Source organism: Atractosteus spatula, chromosome 10 (assembly GCF_055471065.1).
Source record: "Atractosteus spatula isolate fAtrSpa1 chromosome 10, fAtrSpa1.hap1, whole genome shotgun sequence".
NCBI classification, from domain to species: Eukaryota; Metazoa; Chordata; class Actinopteri; order Semionotiformes; family Lepisosteidae; genus Atractosteus; species Atractosteus spatula.
This window is the reverse complement of record NC_142715.1, coordinates 11153679-11166250: the sequence shown is the minus strand read 5'-3', so window position 1 is coordinate 11166250 and position 12572 is coordinate 11153679. Positions and strand designations below refer to the sequence as shown.

The 12572-nt window shown below is 46.7% G+C and overlaps 1 non-coding gene across 1 annotated transcript; it reads right to left on the bottom strand.

Moving 5' to 3' along the window:
* Window positions 1–12490: 12490 nt before the first annotated feature.
* trnas-gcu (transfer RNA serine (anticodon GCU)) lies at window positions 12491–12572 on the bottom strand. The gene has a single exon. It is a non-coding gene; the product is annotated as a tRNA-Ser (tRNA).

Genomic DNA, 12572 nt, shown 5'->3' with positions numbered 1-12572 from the left:
AGCTGGGTGGGGAGCATCCGATTAAACCGCTCCACAGTCCCGTCGCTCTGGGGATGCAGCGGGGTGGTCTGAGTCATAGAGATCCCCAGGCGCTGGCACACTCTGGCGAAGACCTGGGACTTGAAGTTATGCCCCTGGTCACTGTGTAACTCCTCCGGCACCCCCAGCCTGGCAAACATCCCCTCCAGTAGTGCATTGGCCACCGTGGGGGCACTCTGGTCCGGGAGGGCATAGGCCTCCGGCCACTTCGTGAAATAGTCCATTGCTACCAGGATATAGTGGTTTCTGGCCTCGGTGCGCGGAAACGGGTCCAAAACATCTACCCCCACCCGCTCCATAGGAGCCCCCACCTGGTGTTGTTGGAGGGGGGCCCGAGAGCACTCGAGGAGACCTTTCTGCGCCACGCACACTGCACATGTTCGGCAATACCGCTCCACGTCCCGGTGGCAAAGACCCCAATAAAAATGGCCTCGGAGACGCTGCAGGGTTTTTTTACAGCCGAAATGCCCCACGCCCGGCTGGCCATGCACCACTCTGAGCACAGCCGCGCGGAGCGACTGTGGCACCACCTGCTGCCACCGTATCTTGCCACTGGAGGGTACCTGCCACCCCCGGCGCAGCACCCCGTCCTTTACCTCCAAGGCCTCCTACAGGACGCAGAGGGCCTTGACGGACTTTGGGTGCTGGGGGTGCTCCTCTCGCGCAGGCCGCGCTCCTGCTGCCTTCCAGCGGAGCACCGGCCCCACGTCAGGATCAGCTGCCTGTTGCTGTGCCAGGTCTGACATGCCCACCCCCAGCGGCCCCTCCAGGGCTGTGGCCGAGGTGCTCGCCTCCGTCACTGTGCAGACGGCTCCCTCACACTGCTCCCACCGGGCGCAGTAGTGGCAGTCCGCAACCTCACAGGGGTGCCGCGAGAGAATGCCGGCATTGAGATGGCTAGATCCAGCACGGTGCACAACAGTGAAGTCATACTCCTGCAGGACCTCTATCCATCGCACCATCTGCCCCTCCGGCTCCTTAAAGTGGAGCAGCCAGGTGAGGGACGCATGGTCGGTCCTCAACAGGAATCGGGTCCCGAATAGGTATGGCCTGAAGCTCGCGACGGGTCACTCAGTAGTTCCGTTCAGCCTTATTCAAAGCCCGACTGTAGTAGGCAACTACCCGCTCCCATCTGGCCCCTCCTGTGCCAGCACCACGCCCACCCCCAAGTCACTTGCGTCGGTATCCAGGATATACGGTAACCACGGATCGGGATAGGCTAGCACGGAGGCCCCCACCAGAGCTTCACGTAACCGACCGAAAGCCGTCTCGCAGCCCATGTCCAAGTCAAAACGGCGGCCCTTGTCGGTGAGGCAGTGCAGTGGGGGAGAGATGCTGGCAAAGTCCCGGACGAACCTCAGATAATACAAAGCCAACCCCAGAAAGCTGCACAGCTCTGCGACGGTGCGGGGAGTCGGCCATCCCCTCACTGCAGCAACCTTACCTGGGTCTGTAGCCACCCCTCGCGGTCCAACAACATGTCCGAGGAAGGTCCCCTCCCGCCGCAGGAGCTCTCAATTGTTGTGGTTGAGCCTCAGGCCAGCACAGCGGATGCAGGCCAGCACTGCCTGGAGGTTCGTCAAGGCCTGGTCGAAACCCTGGGCATGAACCAGCAGATCGTCCAGATACAGCACACACTGGTTCCGCGGGACCGATGCCAGCACCCTCTCCATCAGCCTCTCGAACGTCGCCGGGGCATTGCACAGGCCAAAGGGAATGACAGTAAAGTGCCAGAGGCCCTGGCCGATGGAAAAGGCCGTCTTCGAGCGAGCATCGGGAGCGAGCGGTACCTGCCATTACCTGCTTAGTGAGCCCAAGATCTCATCAAGAATTGTATCCAGCAACAGCGTTCGGCGCATTGTTCCATACTCCGACCACTCTCGGTGTAAACAGGTCCCTCCTTGAAATGCACTGGTCTCTGCTTGAAATGCACTTTCCTGCATTTGCTTTGGTGTAACTGGCTTCCCCTGCATGGGCGAATGTGAAGAAGATCCTTAGTAAGTCATTGAAGAAAACCGAGAAGAGGTCGGAGTGGCCTCTGTCGTTCATCAACGATCCAGTCAGGCAGTACTCCTCTGTAAAGCTTCGTTAGTTCACATCGATTGGCTTTTTTATTGCCTTCTGCATGCAAGTAGTAAAAGCAGACACCCCTATTCTGCCGTGACCTGGATTCAAACCGGGGTTGTTGAGGCCACAACGCAAAGTACTGACCACTATACAATCACGGCGAGATACCGAGACACACGCGGTGGGGCAGAAAAGTCTGTGCCCTCTTCGTGTGACAGGAGTCGGAAAAGTCCTGATGTTGCATTTCAACTGAGCCCCAGTATACATCGACCCTTCGACACTCTAAGTGCAAACAGCAATTACAGTTTGCTTGCATGACACACGGAAGAAGGCTGCGTGCTCCCATATGGGCTAGTGGTTAGGATTCCTGGTTTTCACCCAGGTGGGCCAGGTTCATTTCCAGGTATGGGAACGTGTCAGTTTTGCCTCCTGCTTTCCAAAAGATCAGCACCGTGTACGAAGGAGCCACACTAAAACCACTCGATCATGTGCAAAACGTACAAGAAGAAGGGGCGCCTGTTTCCAACCGAGGACCTCTCGCTTGTGAGCCGAAGTGATCATCACTGCAGCTCGGAAACCTGCAGGAGGTGGGTGGGGTGACTCTGGTAGATAGTGTTGACCTTCGGCAATAGAATTTATACTCTCCAAGATGATATTTGCACTTTCTGGAGAGGAGATTTTCTCCACTTCAGTAGCCCGATTGCGTCGATTGCGTGGAGAGGGCTGTAGAATGTGGCGCCGCCTTTCCTGCTCCGTCCATGACAGGCGTGCTGGTCTCTGGTGAGCACGGTCAATCAGCGCACTCCAACGAAGGCACTGGAAGCAGCTGAATAGCATTGGCGAAGTTCAGCACTGGGTCACTGTGCATGGTTTCCCATCGTTTCCGTTGTGTAGTGGTTCTCACGTTTGCCTCACACGCGAAAGGTCCCTGGTTCAAAACCGGGTGGAAACACAGTGGCCACGCTCACTGTTTGGGGATTCCTAGTGTGGGGATCTACGGGATCTGCACAGTGCATGTCGCAAAGCTTCCTGCTGTCACTTCAATGCGCATCCTGATGTCGAGTCGTGTGCTGTGCACAGGCTCTGAAAGTGAGAGCAATGAAAAGGTGCATGACGCTGTGAAAGAAAATGCAGAGAAGTGAAAGGCAGTCCTTTCTCTAAGGAGGTAGAAGGAGAGCAACTCGCTGTCGGGGAATCAAACCACGGTCTCTAACGAGGAAGACATCGCTCTCTCTGTCTCCCGGTATTTCACGTCTGAACGGAAAACACAAACGACCAACTCGGAATGACATGCTTTTGATGCTTTTCAAAGCCTTCTTTGTGCACGACGACTGCGCCGCCCAGCAGATACAGCTTCGGCTGTGGAGACTTGTTCGGGTGGCGTTCTGGGAGTCGCGTTTTTCAGAATTGTATTGAGATCGTTTTCCACAGAGCTCAGATGTCAAAGCACAGCAGCAGCTCTCCACAGCGATCCTCTATAGCGCCCTTTCTCCCGCAGCTCCGTCCTTATTGGAAGGAAGCAAGAGTGAAATAGTGCAGGGAAATAGACTGTGTGTAGTGTCTATGTGAGTATTAATGATCATGGCATTACTGATAGTTTCAGTATTAATGCTAGTATTCATGTTAATATTAGTGAGAGTATATCTGGTAGTTTTACTAATAATACAAGTATACATGTGACTTTGTGATGATAGATACTTTTAAATTTAGTTTTAATGCTAGTTTTCATGTTAAATTTAGTGATAATTATACTGTTAGTGTCAGAGTATTAACACTCATCATCATGTTAGGTTTCATGACAGTATTACTGTTATTATACATATTATTAGTCTAGTAGTTGTTTTTGTCAGTGTTAGTAACAATGATAGGGTTTGATGATTGTGTTAGTGTTGTAATATTGGCAGTATCTGCATTAGTGTTAGTTATAGTGTATCTGTACCTAAGAGTGGATGCGGTGTCTATGTGTGTATATAGTGTCTATTTGTGTGTCTGTGAATGTGTGTGAGTAAGTGTGTGGGTGTGTATCTGTGAGTGTCTGATTTTGTGTATATTGTGTGTTGTGTCTGTGGGTGTAAATGTATGTGAGAGTGTAGGTGTATATCTATCAGTGTGTGTGAATGTGTGTGTAAGTGGGCTTGGGCTCCACTGGTGTGTCTGACAGAAGTGACCCATCAACAGGTGTTGAGGTCCAGAGTCGCCTATGAATTTAAACACTTTCTAGAGTCCAGACCAACATCCAGAGATCTGTGAATGCTCTTTTTTTATCACTATTAGTAGTAATGACAGTAGTAATTCCAACGCGAATCATTATTACCGGAACAGCCATCAGAAAATATCGCCTTTGCAATGATGTCACTTAACATCATTAACACTGAAGTATTTAAAAGGCAAGAAATACTATCACTATGCAATTAATTGATGCAATTAAGCTCCTTTAAATGTAGGCTGATAAAATGTATAGAATTAGGTGACAATATCAGAATTAATTCAAATGCACAAGATCAATTTTCAGCAACAAAAATGCACTCAAGATGCACAAATATTTTACAAGAAAGAAACCTTACATTTGCCTAGAACACTGCGACACAGAGGCCAATCTCTTCTCCCTCATTATGCCGGATTACACGCTCATGATGAACAGTCCTTCAGCGATAGTCAGCTGCCATCACCCACTCAGACATGACATTCATGTACATATTATACCTTAATATGGCACCACGTTACAATAATTTGATCAAAACAACTGGTGAAAAATTAATAATCAAATATTTCTTTCCTTCTTTTAGTAGATAAAGACTTTGTCCAAAAAAGAAGCATTTATTACTTTCCTCTCCTACCAGCCCTTACAAGTCACCCAGTTTTTAGTTTAAAGCTGGATTAAAGCTCCAGTCTCTTTGGGGGTGTGAGTTGGAATCCCACTGCTGCCAACTATCTCCAACTATCTCAGTGTTAAGAAGCAAAAAAAACACACATTTGCTGCAGAAGGAACAGGAGAATTTGTGCCATTCAGCCTTATAGCGTGATGTCATTTTCTCATGCTCATTTTTAGATGCTTGTGATCGAATCTATGATTCTTATGAGTGTGCTCACCCTCCATAAAGGTAGCACAGATATAACGTGCCACATTTTCAGAGAATCGCATTAAATACAGGTCAGAAGAAGGCAACAAAATGTCCGCTAGGCAGTCCAGCGAATTCAACAGTGTTCTCTGTTGTTTAGGTCAAGAGTGACAGCCGTTACAACACACAGTGTCAGGCATCAAAAAGACTTCCCAAAACCCTGATCCTCTCCTTGATCCAGTGATGGCATCCAGACATTTCCTGCAACAAAGCCAGGATACGGTCTTTAACAAAACGAGTGAAAAGCTAATTCCCAACTTTTGCAATCCTTTGCAAAGAAGGACTGCATGTGCTCAGTGTTAAATGCACTGTTCATTATTAATAATAATAATAATCTTTACATTATATAGTGCCTTTAAAGGTGGCTTTTCAAAGTGCTTTACAGAATGACAACAATAAAGTTAACAAAAAGCACAAGATAAACAGGATGAGAATACACAGTTAGAGGAGACAATAGATGGTGGTATTAAATACAGTAGGAACAGAGGGGTAAATAATAGTTCATTAAAGGCTCTTCTAAAGAAGAGGGTTTTGAGTCTGGATTTGAAGGAGTTTAGAAAAGACTCCAGCACAGGAGTAATGTGATCACAGTCCAGTGCTAATTTCTTTCTTGTGGCTGCTGGTTCATTTCCAACTGTGGACTCTTAAGAAGTCCTTTATTTGACTTGATCAACACCAATCCCTAGAGGATTTCGAAAGGTTGAATCAAAATGGTATGTGACTCTGGTGGGACTCAAACCCACAACCTTTGAATGACTTAATTCTACCAAGGAATAAAAGTCCAACATGCTCGCCATTGCGTCACAGAGCCAACAGATACAAAGTTACATAAAACAGCTGCAGAAAGCTGTAACTCATGCTTCTCCCGTTGTCTCTAAATTGAGCTCCATAAATATTGACAATGAGTGGCCTGTTGTCTACAAATAGATACCGCTGGGATTCATACCCAGGGTCTTCTGGTTTTTAGTGAGGCGTCTTAACCAGCTAAGCCAGGGCACCAAACCTGCTAAAAGTTATCCACAACTTCAAACACCTGTGAGAAACGGGCAACTGCAGTGTTATGCCTGCTGGCTCAACAGATAATCCTTTTCGAAGTTTAAGGAGAGGATTTCTTTGTCAATTCAATTAAACATTTCAGAAATGCTGAATGATTGATGTGTTTCACGCGCAGCGCGGGCTCTCCTTTGCTTACAAATATTTTTTTTACACCAATTTACTCAACTACGATTTTTTCTGAGCATTTTGTTTGATTGCTTCCTATTTTATACTGCGCTGATTTCTGTATTGTTCAATTTCCCTGTTGATATAAATTTCTTGTTTTGTAAGACAAGAAGACCGGCTGTTCTGACCTTACCTTGCACTGGAGCCGCTCTTTTCTTTCCAAAGGCGCAGAGAAAGATACTACCGCAGGTAACACCCCGTGAGAAACATCATGAGCATCTGTAAAAGCTCTCTACCTGCCCGCTCCCCACACCGACGTGTGTGAGCAGGGATTTATAGGGACATTCTGAAGTGTAGAAACATTTTATCGTTACGTACTTTTCTGTGCAGTTAGTTCTCCTTCAACTCCGACCGACAACGGAGGTCGTTTTTAATACAGGAGTAAAGGCACACTGCACATCTGCAAAACATCACGTACAGGTATAGGGAGAGCGACATCAGTGATTGGAAGGTAGGAAGTTTCAGGTAACTTTTTTATTATAGATTCAAGCAACCCTAAATACCTTTTCAAGAAACATTTCAGAATCCGTGTCACATCCAGTACGATTGCTACAGAGGTCTACAGAATACAAACAGAACACTGTTTGTGTGTTATATAAAACACACCGCCCAAAACATTTCTAAAACAGGAATTACACGTTTAGGAATGCGCCCCATTTATACATTAAATAAAAGGTCTGAAGCCTGCTCCAAAAAAGAGCTATATTCAGAGCTGACAAAGAAGTGATAGGAAACATCTCGGAAAATGAAGGTGCAGTCGTTTTCACGCGTCGCACACCAAGAGCTGAACCCGGCGTTCTCTGAAAAAAGTAAGGTGTTGGGAGTGTGGCTGGGTGGTCTAAGTTGCTGGGTTTGTACAAAAATTTCTTCGCAGGGGTAGGTTTGAATTTCGCTGCTGCTAAGTGTTTGTGGGTTAAGACCGTCCTTCTATTGCGAGTTCAATGGGTAAAAACTTTGCTTGACAGTCTGTCGAGAAACTGAACTAGGTGTTTCAAGATAGTATTTGTCAGCTTAACATCAAGGCAGAAAAAAGCCTCATTTTGTCTTCCCAACAGCAATGCTCTTTGGTCCCTTCAGCGTTATGCAGGGAACAACATCTGCCGTGATCACTTTTGAGTCGGTGCGAATCGTAGTGTGCCGTAGTTGTTTTTAAAATTGGTTTTGTCGGCATGCTGCATTTGTCTGTGAAACTTTAATGCTGTGCTTTTTCACGCCGAATCGTTGGCAGGAGCAAAGCTTATTCAACCTTTGCACTCAGCGCTCAATCAGAAATACAGTATGTATTACTATTAGTGGCACTGAGGTCACTATGGTGCAATTGAGCGATGTAAGACCAATGGCATAATGCATAACGCGTCTGACTTCAGATCAGGAAATTGTATGTTTGACTCCTGCCTGGCTTTTGTTGCGTTAAAACGATTTACCTTCCTTTATATAAATTAACTGCACCTGAAAGCTATAGAAAACACTTTGGGTAAATTGTCGAAATTCGCATGAGGCTGCAGACAACTTAACACTACTGTCTGGAGATCAGCTCCTTCTCTGAGCTCCATTGCAACGAAAACCCGTGGGTAGCAAAGTTGGAGAGCAGCTCAACTTGTGCTCAGTACGGTGCTGAGGGTTCAGTACTGGTGTTGTTCTAATTAGCACGAACTGCACAGGCTCTGAATAAGACCATTTCAATTAGTTTGGTCAGTGTAGGACACTTAATGTAGAATTATTACTTTGCCTGTCTCTTGTTTGTATATAATTTAATGTCTCTGATAACTTAATGTTAGTTTTTAATTTAGTTTTAGTTTTACGATGTAGGTTATGCATTGACATATGCACGAACACGCGAAATGTCTCACTCCTGATTCAGCTCATGCTCCATAGGAGAGAAGCGATTCCTCTTGCTTCTCGTACAACCATATCAGAACAGAAGCCTGTGTCACCCAGCTCTGATTCAAGAGCGACTCGCATCTTCAGCCCTTTTTTTTGTTCGTGATCATTAATTTCTTTAGTTATGATCAATATTGAACTTTTTTTAAATAAAAATAATCAAACACACAGACAGGTTTTTGAAAAGTAGGGTAGGGTTACCGATGAACCGGTGTCGAGCAGGGCCAGGCAGGGTTGGTCCTCGATTTGGCAGTGGAGGTACAGGCCCCGGCTACAGCCGACTCGCCCCACGGTGGCGTGAGGGGCGCCGGTCTTAACAGCGCTCTCCGGAGTGGGGGTTGAGGTGTTCAAGGGCGGGCAGCCATTCCCGCGCTGTGCCGCCCTGTTCCCGTTTCCCGATGCCGATCGAGGAGTGCGAGGTTCGGGTGCCCGGCAGTACCGGGCTCGGTGTCCCCTCTTCCCGCAGCGGTCGCAAAACAGCATGCGGGGCTGTTCCGCGGTGGTTGCTGCATGGGCTGGCTCCTCTTCCCCCTCGCTGGACTCCTCCGTCGCCGCCTCCGTCAGCCGGCAGGGCGCACTGCATCTGCTGGCACTTCCAGCCACCCCGAACACGGCCTCAGCCCGTGTAGCAAGGGCCAAGGCCTGCTCCAGCGATGCCAGCGCTGCCAGCTGTACATGGCGCTGCAGCTCCTCGGGTGAGAGGGCCTTGAGAAAGGCCTGGAGAGCCATCTCCCGCTGCGCCTCCCGGGGAAAAGCTGGGTATCCTCGGCGGGCGAGGAACATGACATCAGCGGCAACCGGGCCCAGTCGCTCTCCTGGTCGGCGCCGCCGCAGGGCCAGCCTCTCCCGCATCAGGTCCGGCACCTCCTCCACGCCTAAGCGCAGCCGAAGAGCTGCTGCCAGTGCCGCATATTCTCCTCAGTCCTCCTCCGGGAAATCCAGGAGCACCAGGCAGGCTGCTCCTTCCAGCGCCACAGCCAGGTGGCTGGCCATCTCTGCCCGGTTCCAGCCATTCGTTCGGGCCGTGAGCTGGAACTGCGCCTCATAGGTTTCCCAAGGCGCTTCCCAGTCGTAGAGGTCGCACCCGCGCCGATGAGTGTGGGAATCGCTGGTCGGCTCCGGAAGGGAGGGTATCTTCTCTCTGGGGTATCTGCTGGCCAGGAGTAGCAGCCAGTTGCCCCAATTCTACCGGCAGAACCACTACTAAGTAGCCCTGGTACTGTGGGCTGTGGCCACCTGTCGCACCCAGGAGTTGCTCAGGCTCCATATGTGCACTGCCGGTGGGTTCTGTCTCTTTTAGAGTCAGCCAGCGCTTGACAGAATCGGTTAATGTCTGCCACGGTTTGTCCATCCTGCCCGCTTCTGACACCAATGTAGCATTTACAGGTTCTTCTCAGGACAAAGGACCAATGGAGATGAGATAAATGAACCAAACGATAGCTTTATTCTTTATCAACCACACAAAACCAAACACAGAATATACACACACATGAGGAGACTGACAGAGCATGTAAACATCTTTAGGGTGGTAATTACTTAACAACAAGCTATACACTTATAAGACTACACAGGACACTAGAACTACTATGACATTATTTACACAGGTAGGGTCAGCTGCTGGTCATCGTGCTGACCCTCAGACTCTCCCCGGCTACAACTCCCAGCCTGCCCAGCGGTACTATGAGCGCCTAGGGGCACTTCCTCTTCACAACCGGGAGAGGGCGTTACAATACGTATATTTGACGAATCACTGCCCACTGGCGTTGCTTTCCAGACACCACAACTATTCACGATGAATCTTATGAATACACATCTTTATGAATAATAGTATTATTTATTAATAATTAACTTTAATGTATATCTTTATTAGTAGCTGTATTAGAGGTAATGCATGTACAGCCTTTATTATGTGATAGTGAATTTGCAGGTATACTGGGGAGGGAAGAGAACTGAAATGAAGGAAATACATATTTAAAGGGGGTGTAAGTCTTACATCCGTTCTGTCACATCTGGGTGTTAACTGAATAGATTTGTGGTATTATTTATTGTGTTTGAACTCTATACTTGTGTTTCTCAGGAGACAGCAGAAATATTGGCGATCTGTGGCTACAGAAAATAGTGTGAACTTTATAGGCAAATGTAAGGTTACGTTAAAGAAAAAAAACGTATTGTCACCTTTATCAACGTGATTATTTAAGACAGTTGTTCGGAACAGTATCTCTTCTCATATCTGTGGCTGTTGTCCTACAATAACGGTGGTGAAACAGGCAGAATGTGTGGAAAGAACTGGAGATGGAACAGGAGACTCATCCAGTCAATAGTAAGGTTGTGTAGGACCGCACACACTAGGAGACAGTGTTGAGTAGCGTGGTTTAAAAGCTTCACGAGCCAGACAGGAATCGAACCTGCAATCTTCCGATCCGAAGTCAGATGCGTTATCCATTGCGCCACTAATCCTACTGTCGCTTTAGTCAACTGCACTACAGTGAGCTCAGAGCCGCTACTAGTAATGCATTGCCCCTGTCCACATTTTCTCAATTAGATTCACGTGTTTTTTACGTGTGTCTAATTACTACGTCTTTCGTTTTGTCTGGTTTTAAAAAAAATGTCTCTTTAAAACAGACAAAGGGTTTATGTGTCTCCCTGAAATTCACACACGAGGGAAGTCACACGAGGAAGGAAAGATATCGCGTTTAAAAAGAATCGGGAGTGGAGACGCCAGCGATTGAAAACGAAGCTTCATAGAGTACGTGCGCGCTACCACTGAACTAAACTCCCGATACCGAGTTTTTTCCGCAGGTCTTTAATTGTGTTAGGAAGAGTGAACCGTCAACAGTGCACATTTTAAAGGTCAAAGTAAGACAATCAGACGTGAGGATAGATCAGAACAGGAGCCTCTGCTTCTCTGTTTGCTGAGCGTTTGGTGAACGTAAAAGTGAAAGACAAATTCGCTGTTTTCACTCTTTAATTAAGGAGCAAGAAAACACCATCCTTCGAGCCGGATTCAAAACAGCGACATAATCGCCCGCTGCTTTTTTTAAACAGTTTTACGCTCTAGCAACTGAGCTATGGAAAGGTCAACTTAAAACGCCCACGTTTTGTCATACGCGTAGCCCAATGTAGTGTACTGTTTCTGTTTATTTAATTTATTTAATTTATTTATCCCAGTTCGACATCAAAATACTCAGTCCCATAGTCTCTTTTAGTAGAAGAAATAGACCACGATTCTACTGTATATTCTACCAGAGATCTTACAAATCGTTTGAAGGGATATCAATGCAGGCAGAAATTGACTCTTTTTCTAGTGGAATCAGGATCATACAAAACCTTTCTTTTGAAATGAGAAGAGGATCATGGTGACACTCAAAACATCCCTGCCTTTGTTTCTTTCGAGGACTAATGGATTATTGAGGTGCAAACATCGGTTCAAATCAAAACTCCGCTACTGCAGTTGCTTCTTGGAGAGTTTCTTCAAATCTTTCAACTGAACGTCGATATCTTGGGATATTAACGATGATATACAGAGTGGTTTTCTTTTGATCGAAAATTTTATTAAAATATGAGCCTCTTTTACCTTTGTCTTGGATGTTTCGCAAGGTATAATACTTTCCCTTGCATCCTCAGATAAACATTCTAAATACCACAAAGTTACAATATATGGAATAGCATTTACTTTTACATATATTTTAAAATTTACTCTTATTTAAAGCTACATTTAGTGCTAGGTAAAGATAACGTTGCTAATACTGATGTAGTAGAAATGTAAGATGAATTGATAGCTTTATTTGAGGTAAAAAAAAAGTCCTAAAACGCCTCCTGTAACAGGTAAGGACTCATATCTAGATTCAACTCCAAACGTTGCTATTGCATATTATTTAAACACGACCTGTTTCAGCTTCTGGTGAGTGCAGTTTTTCCTAATTGAAATTAACAAGAACATTTTTCAAGATGTACCATGTCCCAAAACCGTTCATCAGGACTACTATTAATATCAGGTGAAAGCAGTACAAAACATAAGTGTAACCTAAATATTAAGAGACTATTGTCTGTCAGCTACTGTTGTAAGCCATGTTCAGCCAACGCTAGAAATATTACTGCTCTACTACAGTAGCAAAAGTGCACAAACCCGACTTAGAAATGGATCACAAGTCAGAAGCTCAAGACGACGAGGATGGGATTCGAACCCACGCGTGCAGAGCACAATGGATTAGCAGTCCATCGCCTTAACCACTCGGCCACCTCGTC